The following is a 12,755-nucleotide window of genomic DNA, read 5'->3' as shown; positions in this document are numbered from 1 at the left end:
CTATTCCAGGTGATTTATGTACCTCATGAAGACACTGAGATTAAAATACCAAGAGTGTGCAGATCTGTCCTCAAAGATAAATGTGCTTCTTAGAAGAATCTAAAGTATAAAACAGTTTCTGGTTTGTTTAACACATTTTTTTACAGAATAATTCTGCATGTGTTTCTGTATAGCTTAAATATAGACTTCACTATTAAATTTACAATGTAAAAAATCATAAAAAAGAATTAAGCACAATTAATGAGAAGGTGAGAGATGTGACCCAACATTTGACTGGTACTGTATGATCATATCTGCTTTTTTCAGATATTTTTTCAGGGGCCTTTAAAAAGGAACTGCTTACCAACTCATTTGAAAATCTGCAATGGCATCACTAGTTTCAAAAAACAGCTTAAAACTTATCTACTCTCACTGTAACTAATCCAAATAGTAAATATGTATTTGTGTATATTCTTGTAATTATGTATATTGAGTTATTACATATTATTATTGTTACTATCATTATTTTATTTTATTTCATTTTATTTTATTTTATTTGTTTCTCTTTTCTGTTTCTTTTTCTTCTGTGTTTCTCTTATAATTTCCTTGGAGGGAAAGCACTTTGTACACTTTGATGTCACATTCTATTTGTGCAAATAAATAAAATAAAAAAATTAAATTAAATTAAATAAATCAGCTCATGCTGAAGTCGATTCTCCTACAGGCTCATCATTCTGATCTTTTCCATCACAGTGACTGCATGTTATACTGTTAGTCTTTCATCATATACGCCATTACAGGAGTGTCCTTTAATAATTCCCTCTCAGCTGTAACGCGCTCTCAGTGTAAACACCTCCACCATTAAGTCCGGGTCTTTGTGGAAGGCGAAGGTTAAATATTTGACACCTTTATGAGCGTCACCGGTTCGTTACACACCCCACTCGCGTCCTCAGGCTGCGTCACTCGCAATACGACTCATGATTTCTCTCCTCTGTTCTGACACAGACTGGCTTTGTTTACTACTTGCGAATAAATCCTTTTATCTCCAGCTTTAGTCGACTGTTCTGCGTTATATAATCCCTCCCACTCAGCCGCTGAGACGCAGCCACTTAGACCGAGCGATAGAGCCGGGAGATTACAGACTCAAACGCACACAGATAGCCTTTTATGTGTCAAACACACACACACACACGCATATTACTATTGTTGGAAGTGAAGGTAATTTGAGGTGCATGCAAACAAAGACACACACAGACACACAGACAAATACACATATTATTCACAAGAACATCAAGAAGAACTAGGTTCTACTTATTGTCATGCAAAACACTTGTGATCCTTCTCCACCTTAGTGAAAAAAGTAGATTAAAGGATACTAAACATTATTATGCTATAGTGCACTAAAGTGCACTTGTAGCACAATGGAACAACTTTTTTGTACTTATTATACTTTCATTAATTAGTATAAAAAATAGTACAAAAGTCCTACTTAAATTGTGCTAAGCGTACTTAACTGTACTAGAATGGAACTATTTTAAACGTGCTTAAGAAACATTTAAACATCCTACTTCATGTAGTTGCATATGTATCCCCATATTTTAAATATGCTTACAGTAAATTTATAATTATATTTAATGAGTATTACAACTGTATTACTATTATACACCAGGTATATTAGAAATGTACTAAGGGAGTTGATGTTAAATATATTTACATTTACATAGTAAAAAATATGATTTTTGTTCCTGTCTTTTGTAAGTAGCGCACTTCTAGTATTTTTTTGGGGGGGTATAAAAATATATTTTAATATACTGTACTACAATTTTTTTCTAGTGGTCACATGACAACATTACACTCAATTGATTTAAAAACAAGATGGCAGGAATCCCAGTCAATGGTTTCTACAACCAGTCTGGCAGTCTGGCAAAACATGAGCCAGATAAACATTCTCAAAAAATTTTATGTTTGAAACTAGTTTACATATTTACCGTAGAAAGATTACATTTTGTTTTTGGAGTTATTGGGTCTTTCTGATCCAAAAATTTTTTTGTCCAAAAAAAAAGTTTTTTTATGATTTCTTGTACAAAGTTTAGTTTTTATACTTGTTGGGTCCTAATAATACCAAATAGCTAGGAAATAAAAATATAGCTAAAAAAAAAGCTAAAGTTAAAATTTTATTTTAAAAAATGTATTAGCATATCAATCTGGTCTAATTTTGATGATATCCCCCTTGTGTTGCCAAAAGAGCTGATACCCATCAAAGCCTGGACCCCACAGCAAATTATTCTAATCTGAGATCAGACCAGACAGGCTAACCTTTGTTCCCCACATTTATTAATAAGCCTCGAGTGCACATGACCCTCTTACCTATTCACCCTATCGGTACCATGCCTATTACCAGGCGTGGGCTTTAAAGGGGAATAAAGCCCCCCAGCATTAAACTGTGGAGTACTGGAACTTGAAAGAAGGTTTAAACTTGTCGAGATGGTTGAGCAGCTTAGCTCTTAACAAGTATAAAGAATGTTTAAAACCTATTAGTTAAGAGTTAAAATAACTGGTTAATTTAGTTAGCTTTCAACCAAACTGTAGACACATAATTAGTTTGAACTCAAATAAATTAAGTCTGTTTTACGTACAGCTCTATGTACAGCTCTGGAAAAAAAAATAAGAGACCACTTAAAAAAAGATGAGTTTCTTTGATTTTACCATATTAAAAACCTCTGGAATTTAATCAAGAGGAAGATGGATGATCACAAGCCATCAAACTAGGCTGAACTGCTTGAATTTTTGCACCAGGAGTAAAGGCAGAAAGTTATCCAAAAGCAGTGTGTAAGATTGGTGGAGGAGAACATGCCAAGATACATAAAAACCAGGGCTATTACACCAAATATTGATTTCTGAGCTCTTAAAACTTTATTTGAGGTCTAAAAGCTCTGTATCTTTTTGTATAAATGTTCTAAATGACAATATTTTATTTTATTTTACTCAAACATTTAACTATAAATAGCAAAATCAGACAAACTGATTCAGATACTGAAATAATCTCTTAATCTTTTCCAGAGCTGTATATTTCCAAACATTACTCGACTATTTTGAGGTGAACCTCATTTACTCTTTGAGTTTTAATCCACCTATAATCGCTTAGTTTAGTCTGATGCCATTGACCTCTTCTTTTCTATTGGCTTCTGGCACAATCTTTTATTGCATACTGGAGGTGTCCCCCAGGTTCTGACAATCACCATGTGGTGATTACTCTCAGGCTTTCTTGGATTCAATTTTGGATCACATATTACGATTCACTGCTGCTCCTCAATGTTGTAGGCTGTAAGAGCAAGCATCATAACAAAGAAGACTAAAGACAAATGTATTTTATTTACCTTATAAAAAATCTAAGTAGAATGATTGATTTTTAATTCACAAAAAATATTAATTTAATTAACTTGCAATTTTGGCATAATAATTAAATGTTTTAAATCTTATTAACTTTTGTTTTCAGTAAACATTAAGTAAATTCAGCTCATCCAAGCGGTTAAACTCGGTGTATGTTAGAGTCAGTCTAGAGTCAATGCTGTTCTACTAATTTCTGCATAATAAAACATATTCAATGCTTGTTTTAAGCCATAATGGAATGGAAACTAAATGTGTTCAGTTAAAATAATGATAATACAGCACATGCACCTACTGCCTGCCTAAGAGCTTTAAAGTTTAAAGTCTCTTTAATTATGTTTATTCGTTTTATAACATTGCAAACGGATTTTTTTTTATTGATCCATGTCTGGTAACATTTCTTTTCCTCCAGTAGGGCCTGTTTTGAGTTATAACTTGTTCGTGTGAAGAAGGATTTAAGAGGTGGTGCCCAGAAGGGGTGATGTTTCATAGGGCGGCCTATACAGCCACTTATCCTCTATATTCTATACCTCACCAGCAGAGCGTGCTCAGTCTGTGGAAAATTACAGCTTTCTGTATGGTCTCAATTAGACCCGTCTCCTTGACAGCCGTCTCTTCACCAGCTCAGCACAGAATGAGAGTGCAGTTTTCTGATTTCTCTGCAGCGCTGGGTGCGTGAGCTCTGTTAGTTCAGGGAAAAGGACTTCAAACGTGCTTTTATCACTAAATCAGTCCCAGTGAGAGTTAAATCTGTAGCACCACAGCACGTCTCAATGTCAAGGTTCTCCCTGAGTACATGTTCCGGATGTTAATAAACAGTGTTATGCGTACATATATAATGGGATCCATTTATTTTTTTATTTCAACCTGTATTTTAAACGATTGTGTTTATTAAAAGTACACATGCACAATGTAATTCACATGTATACATTTGCATAATGAATCTCACAATATAATTCCGGTGCCACTTTAAAATAAGACTACCTTTATAAAGGGTTTATAAATGTTTTACAATGAGTTTATTAATGGTTACTAATTAGGTTGTAAATGCCTTAAAAATCATTAATAATCAGTTATAACACATACGTAGAAAGGGCAACAATGACCTGTTGTTTGTCAAATAGTGAACCCACAGCCATCTATATTGTTGCCCTTTCTATGTATGTGTTATAACTGATTATTAATGATTTTTAAGGCATTTACAACCTAATTAGTAAACATTAATAAACTGTAAACCATTGTAAACCATTTATAAACCCTTTATGAAGGTAGTCTTATTTTAAAGTGGTACCATAATTCCTGTATGTTAAATATATTACATATTATATAAAATACATTAACATTAAACATATACATTTTTATACACCTATAACAGTGTTATAAGGCCTCTAAGTTGCTCAGCAGATTAAAATGCTCATTCTATAGCCCAAGGATTGCGAGTTTAAATTTGAATTAAGCTGCTTCACCATCAGCAGCCGAAGTCTGAAAGAACATGACTGGCCATGTTCCAGAGCTGGGGGTCTGGTCTGGTCTGGCAAATGCTGTTAGAGCTGTGAAGGGGGACAGACTCCACACTAATGCACATGGGTTAAAAATGGGATGCAATAAAAATTCCTGTTGGTGTAATGTGTGTTGTGTAGGTGTGCCATACGTTTTCCATGTATTTTGCATTAATGAATATGTTGTAGTGACATTATTTTTTTACCTTTTATTTTATTTTATTTTATTGATTCATGCATGCACCCATTCTCATTTTATAAATGGTATAACAGTATAATAGTTGCTGTATAAATATCTCTATGGGAGATTTGCTGGGGAATCTAAACATTAAGGCCTTTAATAACCTTTCTCATCCTCTGCAGGAGGGCTAATCGCTGCCCTTTCAGTCAGATCAGTTTAATCAGCTTGCGGAGGTCGACCTGTCCAGCTGCGAGCAGTGGTCAGCGCTTCAGGCCCGCTGCGTTCTCAGCTCGGCCTAAACACGTCAGTGTCTTCAGAGCTGAATCCTCTGACCTATTGTGACAACAGCTCATCTCAGACTCCCTAAAAACCTCTCGCTGTGCAGACGAGGGAAAAGGGACTAAAAATGAGTTTGAAGAAACATAGCAATATTTATATAGGTATATAAGGGTGTAAAGAACCTTTTATATCAGTAGTACACTCTAAAAAGTGATGTGTTTTAGTCAGATGAACTATCATATTTTATATTATCATATAAAATCTAAATGCTTTTAATTCTAATACATGCACCACAGCTCTTTCATTAGTGTTGGTTCATACAGCTTTTTTCCATTGGCACTGCAACCTTTATTTGCATACTAGGCATGTCCTTCCCTCTACCTACCATTAGTATTTTGTAGGTCACCCAAAGTTACATTCTCTTGGGTATGCATTCAGTTTGTATATATTGTTAACTTCCAAAGCCTCAGTGTTGTAGGCTGTAAGAACAAGTTACCTTTATTCTGTGTTAATAAGGTTTTTCTATTTCTTTTTTTTTAAACCTGGTACAACAGTTTTCACAACTGTGTTACCCCAGTACTATTCTGTTAGTGTTGGTATATTTTTTAAAATATGAAATATATAATAGTAAGCAATTAAATTCTACTTAATTTTTATAGCTAATTTATTTGTTTGTGCTTAGTACTTAACCCATTAGTCTTTTTATCTAAGCCCACAATTTTTATGTTCTTCACTGTCATAACCACAGTTCTAAAATGATTATATATATATATACATATATACACATATATACCGGTTTTAAAGTGTAATTACGGTGAGTTGCGGTGGACAAATAGCTATTTTATTAAACGCGAGGTGACGAAACTCAGAGATGTGGATCCGGACAGGACTAGAATTACCGGAGGACCACAGAGTAGATAATTCAGCCTGTAAACACATACATGATCAATCCGGACGGGAATAAAATCAAAAAGGACCCCCCATAAAAGAAAAAAATTAGCGCAGGACCCCCTAAGAAACTAATCCCATCCAGAAAAGGCTTTACATTTCTGTTATATCCCTCAGTCTCAATCTTTATACTCTATGATGTCTCAGTAGGCACAATGTATTTACCAGAAACCATAATCAGTAATTTGTAGATTGTAAAAGCAGGCAAGACTCATACAGTAGCCCCAGTATGTGCTTCTTTTTAGCTGTAACTATTGCCAATAGAATAGGACTCTCTGGAGCAGATTAAGAAACATGAACCTAATGGCACCATGTCTAATGTCAGACATGAGCAATGGAGGAGTATTAAGCCCCACAGTATTGAGCTGCAGAGCAGTGGAACTGTGTTCTCTGGAATGATGGCCATTGCTGCATCTAATACTTTCAGAAGGAAAGAGTTGAGGATGAGTTGAGGATGAGTTAAGGTAGTGATCATCCAACAGCATGACCTCACTAACACAGCAAGGCTCCAAAATCTAGTAGAAAGCTGTTGATGCTCAGTAGAGACAGAATTGTATGTAGTTTATGTAGTGTATGCTGTGGTTTAGCTTCACATGAAATGTTGTTTGTTTGGAAGGTTGCCCCAGATATCAGGTTTCCATATGGACAGATTATGGGCGGCTCTCTGAACATGGGCGTTTTTCGTGGATGTTATTTCTTGGGCCCATTCATCTGTGTTCAATCAACTGTTTATGCATATCTTTTGTTCATGGTCAGCTTCCATGAAAAGTGCTGAATTGTGGAGAATTTAGAATTAAGCGATTTCGTTTGGTTCTCAGAGAACTGAGTACTGGGTTACACTGAAGGAAATGCCACGACAGCACGCAAAACGAGACCAGAACATTCCAAATCTCCGTAAGCTGCAGTTATATAAAGCATGCATGTTTTCAATTAGGCCTGATCTGCATCCTATATCTTCCCATCGAATAGTTGTTCCGCAAATTAAATTAGGTTGGTATCCTGAGTTCAATATGAACCATGCTTTCTGAAGCTTGTTTTTTCCGGTGTGCACAGACAACTTAAAAAATCATGTGCAGTTGATTTAATGCTTTGAGGTGCATAAATGCAATGTCACACTTGATGTTTCTTGTTGTTTCTATTAGTATACACTACCACTAAAAAGTTTGGGATCACTTGCAATTTAAGTAAATCCCATTTTTATACAATTCACAAACAATTTATCCAGTGAAAAAGTTTGCATTAAATCCTAGTTTTGTATAGAGGCCTTATTATCAGCAATTCTCAGTCATTTTTCTCAATCTATTGGTATGGCTTTCAACATTATTTGGCTAATAAATTGTTAAGAATCTATTTTTAATTTTGTTGCACAGCTGAAACAGGGAGATTGACAACTTTCTTTAGAAAGACTATCATTGGGTTAAGAAAGGAAGGCTACTCATTACGAGATATTGCAAAAAGACTGAAAATATCTTACCATAATCAGATGATGCACAACTAGCTCTAATAATGACAGAAAAGGGAGTGGGAGCCCCCAATGCACAACTTTGCATGAAGAGTACGCAGTTTAGGACAAAGTTTTCCTGATTCACTTGTTTTTTTTATCTGTTTTCTTTTATTGGCTAAAGCAGGAAATTGGGCTAGAAGAACATGCATGCATATGCAACTCGAAGTGAACTATTGTATTTAAAAAAAAACAAGTACTAAATGATTTCTAGAGAATTGACACCTTTATTAGACACAGTAAAATACAGAGCACTACTTCCTAGTTGAATGTTATTTGTATTTTTTTCTAATATTAGTATTTTACTGAGTAAAAAATTAACACGGTTGCATGTTACATTCTGGTGATGGATATGTATTCTACCTCCTCTTTCCTGTACTGTATGAAAAAATTCAGGACTCAAGGACTCAAAGTAGGCCAGTAAAGAGTCCTCTGGAGCTGTGAGATTACATCACAGGCTTTTAAACTTGTGTGTAACGATATGCTTTCTCACGATTAGATTAAAGAACAATAGGAGCTGTAATCTAAAGAGAACATTTAGAAGTTTTGCTTACAAAAGTGTCCACACAGCAGTTCAGCCTGCTCCTGTGCACGTAAATCACAGCACAAACACTTTAGCATGGTATTAATAGTGTACACACCTGCACAGTTATGCTTGGTGATGTTGGTCAACCACCTTGATGATGTTGGTCAATCAGCCTGGCGATGTTGGCCATGTTGGTAAACCACCTTGGTAATGTTGGTCAAATTGGTGATGTTGGTCAACCAGCTTGATGATTTTGGTCAAACAGCTTGCTGATGTTGGTGATGTTGGTCAACCAGCTTGGGGATGTTGATCAACCATCTTGCAGATGTTGGTCAACCAGCTTGGTTATGTTGGTCATATTGGTGATGTTGGTCAACCAGCTTGGTGATGTTGGTCAAACAGCTTGCTGATGTTGGTCAAACAGCTTGCTGATGTTGGTCAAACAGCTTGCTGATGTTGGTGATGTTGATCAACCAGCTTAGTGATTTTGATCACATTGTTCAACCACCTTGCTGATGTTGGTCATGTTGATCAACCAGCCTGTTAATGTTTGTCAACCACTTTGCTGATGTTGGTGATGTTGCTCAACCAGCTTGCTGATGTTGGTTAATTAGCCTGGTGATGTTGGCCATGTTGGTCAACCACCTTGCTGATGTTGGTAATGTTGGTCAACTAGCTTGGTGTTGTGGGTCAACCACCTTGCTGGTGTTAATAATCTAGGTCAACCATCTTGTTACTGTTGGTCAATCATCTTGCTAATGTTGGTCGTGTTGATCAACCAGCTTTTTGATGTTGGTCAACCACCTTGCTAATGTTAGTGAACCACCTCGCTGATGTTGGTCGTTTGGAACAACCAGCTTGGTGATGTAGGTTAACCAGCTTGGGGATGTTGGCCAACCAATTTGTTGCTGATTTCTTTTCATATTGGTCAGCCAGCTTTTTGAAGTTGGTCAAACAGCTTGGTTAGGTTGGTCATGGTGATAAACCGCCTTGGTAATGTTGGTCAGCCAATTTGATTAAGATAATCATGCTGGTCAGCTACCGCAGTCATACCGGCCATAATGGTCAACCTCTTGTTCATGTTGGTTGGTTAGCTTGGTTAATTATGCCTCTAGACCAGATAAACCACTGAACAAAAACAAAACCATAGCTTGATCACGCCATGCTTTTTTGTTTCAGTAGGACTGTAAGAGATGTAGGTAAGAGGGAAGTGGGTGAAAGTGTGCAATAGGAACAGAGAAAAAACAACAGACTATTGTAAAGCAGTGTACTTTCTCAGTAGTTGGCCAACTCTTCTTGGAGCAGCTTCCAGGAAGACTAACCCGATCTCATTTACAGAAACATGCAAAAGCTGCTCTGCCGTGCTGCACAGGATCAGGTTGCATGACGGGACAAGCTCCTGCACTGAAGATCTGACATGGGATTGGAACATCAGGGCTTTAAGCTGTACAGACAGTTCAGAGAACTGAGGTCGGCAAGTTCATCACATACTTGTTGCACCAAGTGATATCTATAGAATCAGTGTAAACAAGCCTTTACCTTTCCTGCCTGATTGACTGGCTTAATTATATGCTGCTGATTTCACTGTTCCTATGAGATCGTGTCTCTACAGGAATGAAACGGGGGTGTGAAAATCACTGTGAACGACAGTCTGATCACTGTGATGCACAGAGATTGAGAGAACTCAAACGTCTTAGTGTTAATGAAAAGTTAATGAAGCTGATCATTAAAGTACTGGGTTTTTATTAAGCATCTTTTTCCACACAGAGAATGAAAGAGGGGTAAAGAAAACATACAGCTCTGGTAAAAATAAGAGACCACAAAATAAGGATGAGTGAGAACCATCAAACCACGTTGAACTGCTTGAATTTTTGCACCAGGAGTGGCATAAAGTATCCAAAAGCAGTGTGTAAGACTGGTGGAGGAAAACATGCCAAGATGCATAAAAAATGCATTAAAAACCAGGGCTATTTTACCAAATATTTATTCTGAACTTCTGAACTTGTTTTCTTTGCATACTTTGCAGCCATGTCTTATTTTCTGCAAATAAATGCTGTAAATGACAATATTTTTATTTGGAATTTGGGAGAGTTGGGAGTTAGGAGTTTATAGAATAGAGAACTGAAGTGGTCTCTTATTTTTTTTTCCAGAGCTGTATATAGTACCAAAAAGGAAAAAGTGTATTGTGATCTTCAGTGAATCAGTGTTATAGATCCTTTTTGGAAAAAAATTGATGCAGTGTGCTCCTGACAGTGGATGAAAAGGACCATGTAGACTGTTAGAGGCAATATGTTTAAAAACCAAGGTCTTAGAGCAACATTTGCTGCTGTCTTCAGAGTGACAGTTTCCAGGGACTTCCGTGCTTTTTTTAAAAAGACAATGCAAACCACATGCTGCACAGATTACAAAAGCATGGTTGTGGAAGAAAGGTATTCAGTGCAATCAAAGTTAACCTAAATGTAAGAAATACTGCAATTTTTTCAGAATTGGAATTGTTTTATTTGTTTTTTTATGATGTGAAACGAGTGCTACCGAAAAAGCACTACTACAAGATTTCATCTTCCTTCACTAATGCTGGGTAAGTCAGTAGGATCGTGTTTGAACCGGTTGTGGCCGTCTCCTTCAGTGTCAGTGCAAGCCCCCCCGGCTGTGTTGGATAACACTGCGACAGACCCGGCATGACTGTCCCACTCACACTGTAACTGCAGACACGTCCAAAAGTTTCAAATCTGAGAACAAAACGCTGTACTTTAATGAGGCGTCTTTAAATCCAATTTAACATCATACAATCTTTTTATGTTGATTTTCTATTAAATGTGAGTTTTTTCTTTCACCTGTAAAGTTGCAAATTTGGGGATGACATATTTTTTTCCACAGGTTCAATGTGGTTTCTTGTTTGTAGCCACGCCCCCTCGTTACCAGTCCCAGGTGTTCCTCACCCTCCTTGTGTAATTAAGCCCCTTCGTTTCAGTGTTTCTTGTGGAGTCTTTTGTGTTATTTTCTATGTTTTGATTAGTCTTTGTTATTGTCTTCATTAATTAGTTATCCACTGTCTTGTTTATTTGTTTTTTGGCATTTCTTGTGTTTTTCTGCTTTTTGCTTTGTTCATCTATTTTTTGTTTTACAATGAATTATACCTGCATACCTATACATCTGTCCTCTTACTCTTTCCTGTGTGACATCTGGTCTGTTTCTCTCTCTCTCACGCTGTCTTGCTCTCTTTTTCTCTTGTATATGAATCCAGACAATTAATCTTGTAGTTTTTTTGTAGTTGGGAATCACAGGGCATTTCACAATATTATCATGATACATCTCTCACCTGGCAAAGAACTCACAAAACTCAACACTTACATTGTGCAAACTAGTGAATATGAAGCATAAAGAGAGACTCCACCCATGTAGCTGAAGACATCAGGATGAAATAAGGTTATTTAGTCACTCCTTAAACTGCAGAATGAAACCAAAACTAACTTGACCAAATGTAATCAACATAACAAAGACAAGAACCTTGGTCAGGATTTTCAGGTTTTAAGTTAAATCAGGGGCGAGTCTTAAAATCGCCTGTGTTTTAAAAAAAATCTTGATATTTGATGCCCCATATCCATAATTTTGTCCAAATTAAAAAAATATATGATACAATATATTGAAAAATCAATTTAGTAAGGTTTTTGGTGAGGTTTTAATGGAGAAAGATGCGTTTGAAGCTGTAAAAATCCATACACAGAATATGAGGTCAATGTAAATGTAAACACTGGTATAAAATCTAAGTGAATTTCCACTTTGCAAAACATATTCAAAGAGAATATATTTTGCACAACTTCAAATTCTCAAATAAATGCATTTAAATCCTAAAAAGAGGTCAGGTCCATGACCCTATCCTTCTAATCTTTCTTTATTCACATAAAACAATACAAAAAAAAAAAACAAATAAAACAATCAAGCATACTAAACTCATAAAAAAATAATGTAAAAGTACATGATCAGTTTTCCTTCTTATTCCAATTTCCTTTGAGGCAATTTCAGTATGGAAGAATTGCTCCACATCTCTCAATACTGCCAGTATATTGCATCAGACCTGCTTTCTGTGAGGACGTGGTAGTGCCACAAGGCCTGTCCTGATTCAGAGCCTCTTTCCTAACTATAAACTCATGGGACGGCCTGGTACGCCCTGCAGTTCAAACACTGTCAGGTAAACCACACTCAGAACATGGCACTGAGTCAGGCACTGTGTTTGCACAAGACCCAAAAATGGCTATTTCCTGTTCCTGATTTAAAGGGGAAACTGAATGAGAGTGAATGCCAGGTGGCACTTCCAACTAAGTTAGGTTTCAATATGATTGAACAGCAACATGACGCTGGAATGCAGTGCTTTAAGTGAAACGCTATGCTACATTTTATGCTCTGGTGTACTGGAACTTTTTCCTGTGTCAACATGATTAAATCAGCTCCTTCAAT

This window comes from Astyanax mexicanus, chromosome 5, assembly GCF_023375975.1.
Source record: "Astyanax mexicanus isolate ESR-SI-001 chromosome 5, AstMex3_surface, whole genome shotgun sequence".
In the NCBI taxonomy this organism is placed as follows: Eukaryota; Metazoa; Chordata; class Actinopteri; order Characiformes; family Acestrorhamphidae; genus Astyanax; species Astyanax mexicanus.
Note: the sequence above shows the minus strand (reverse complement) of the source record.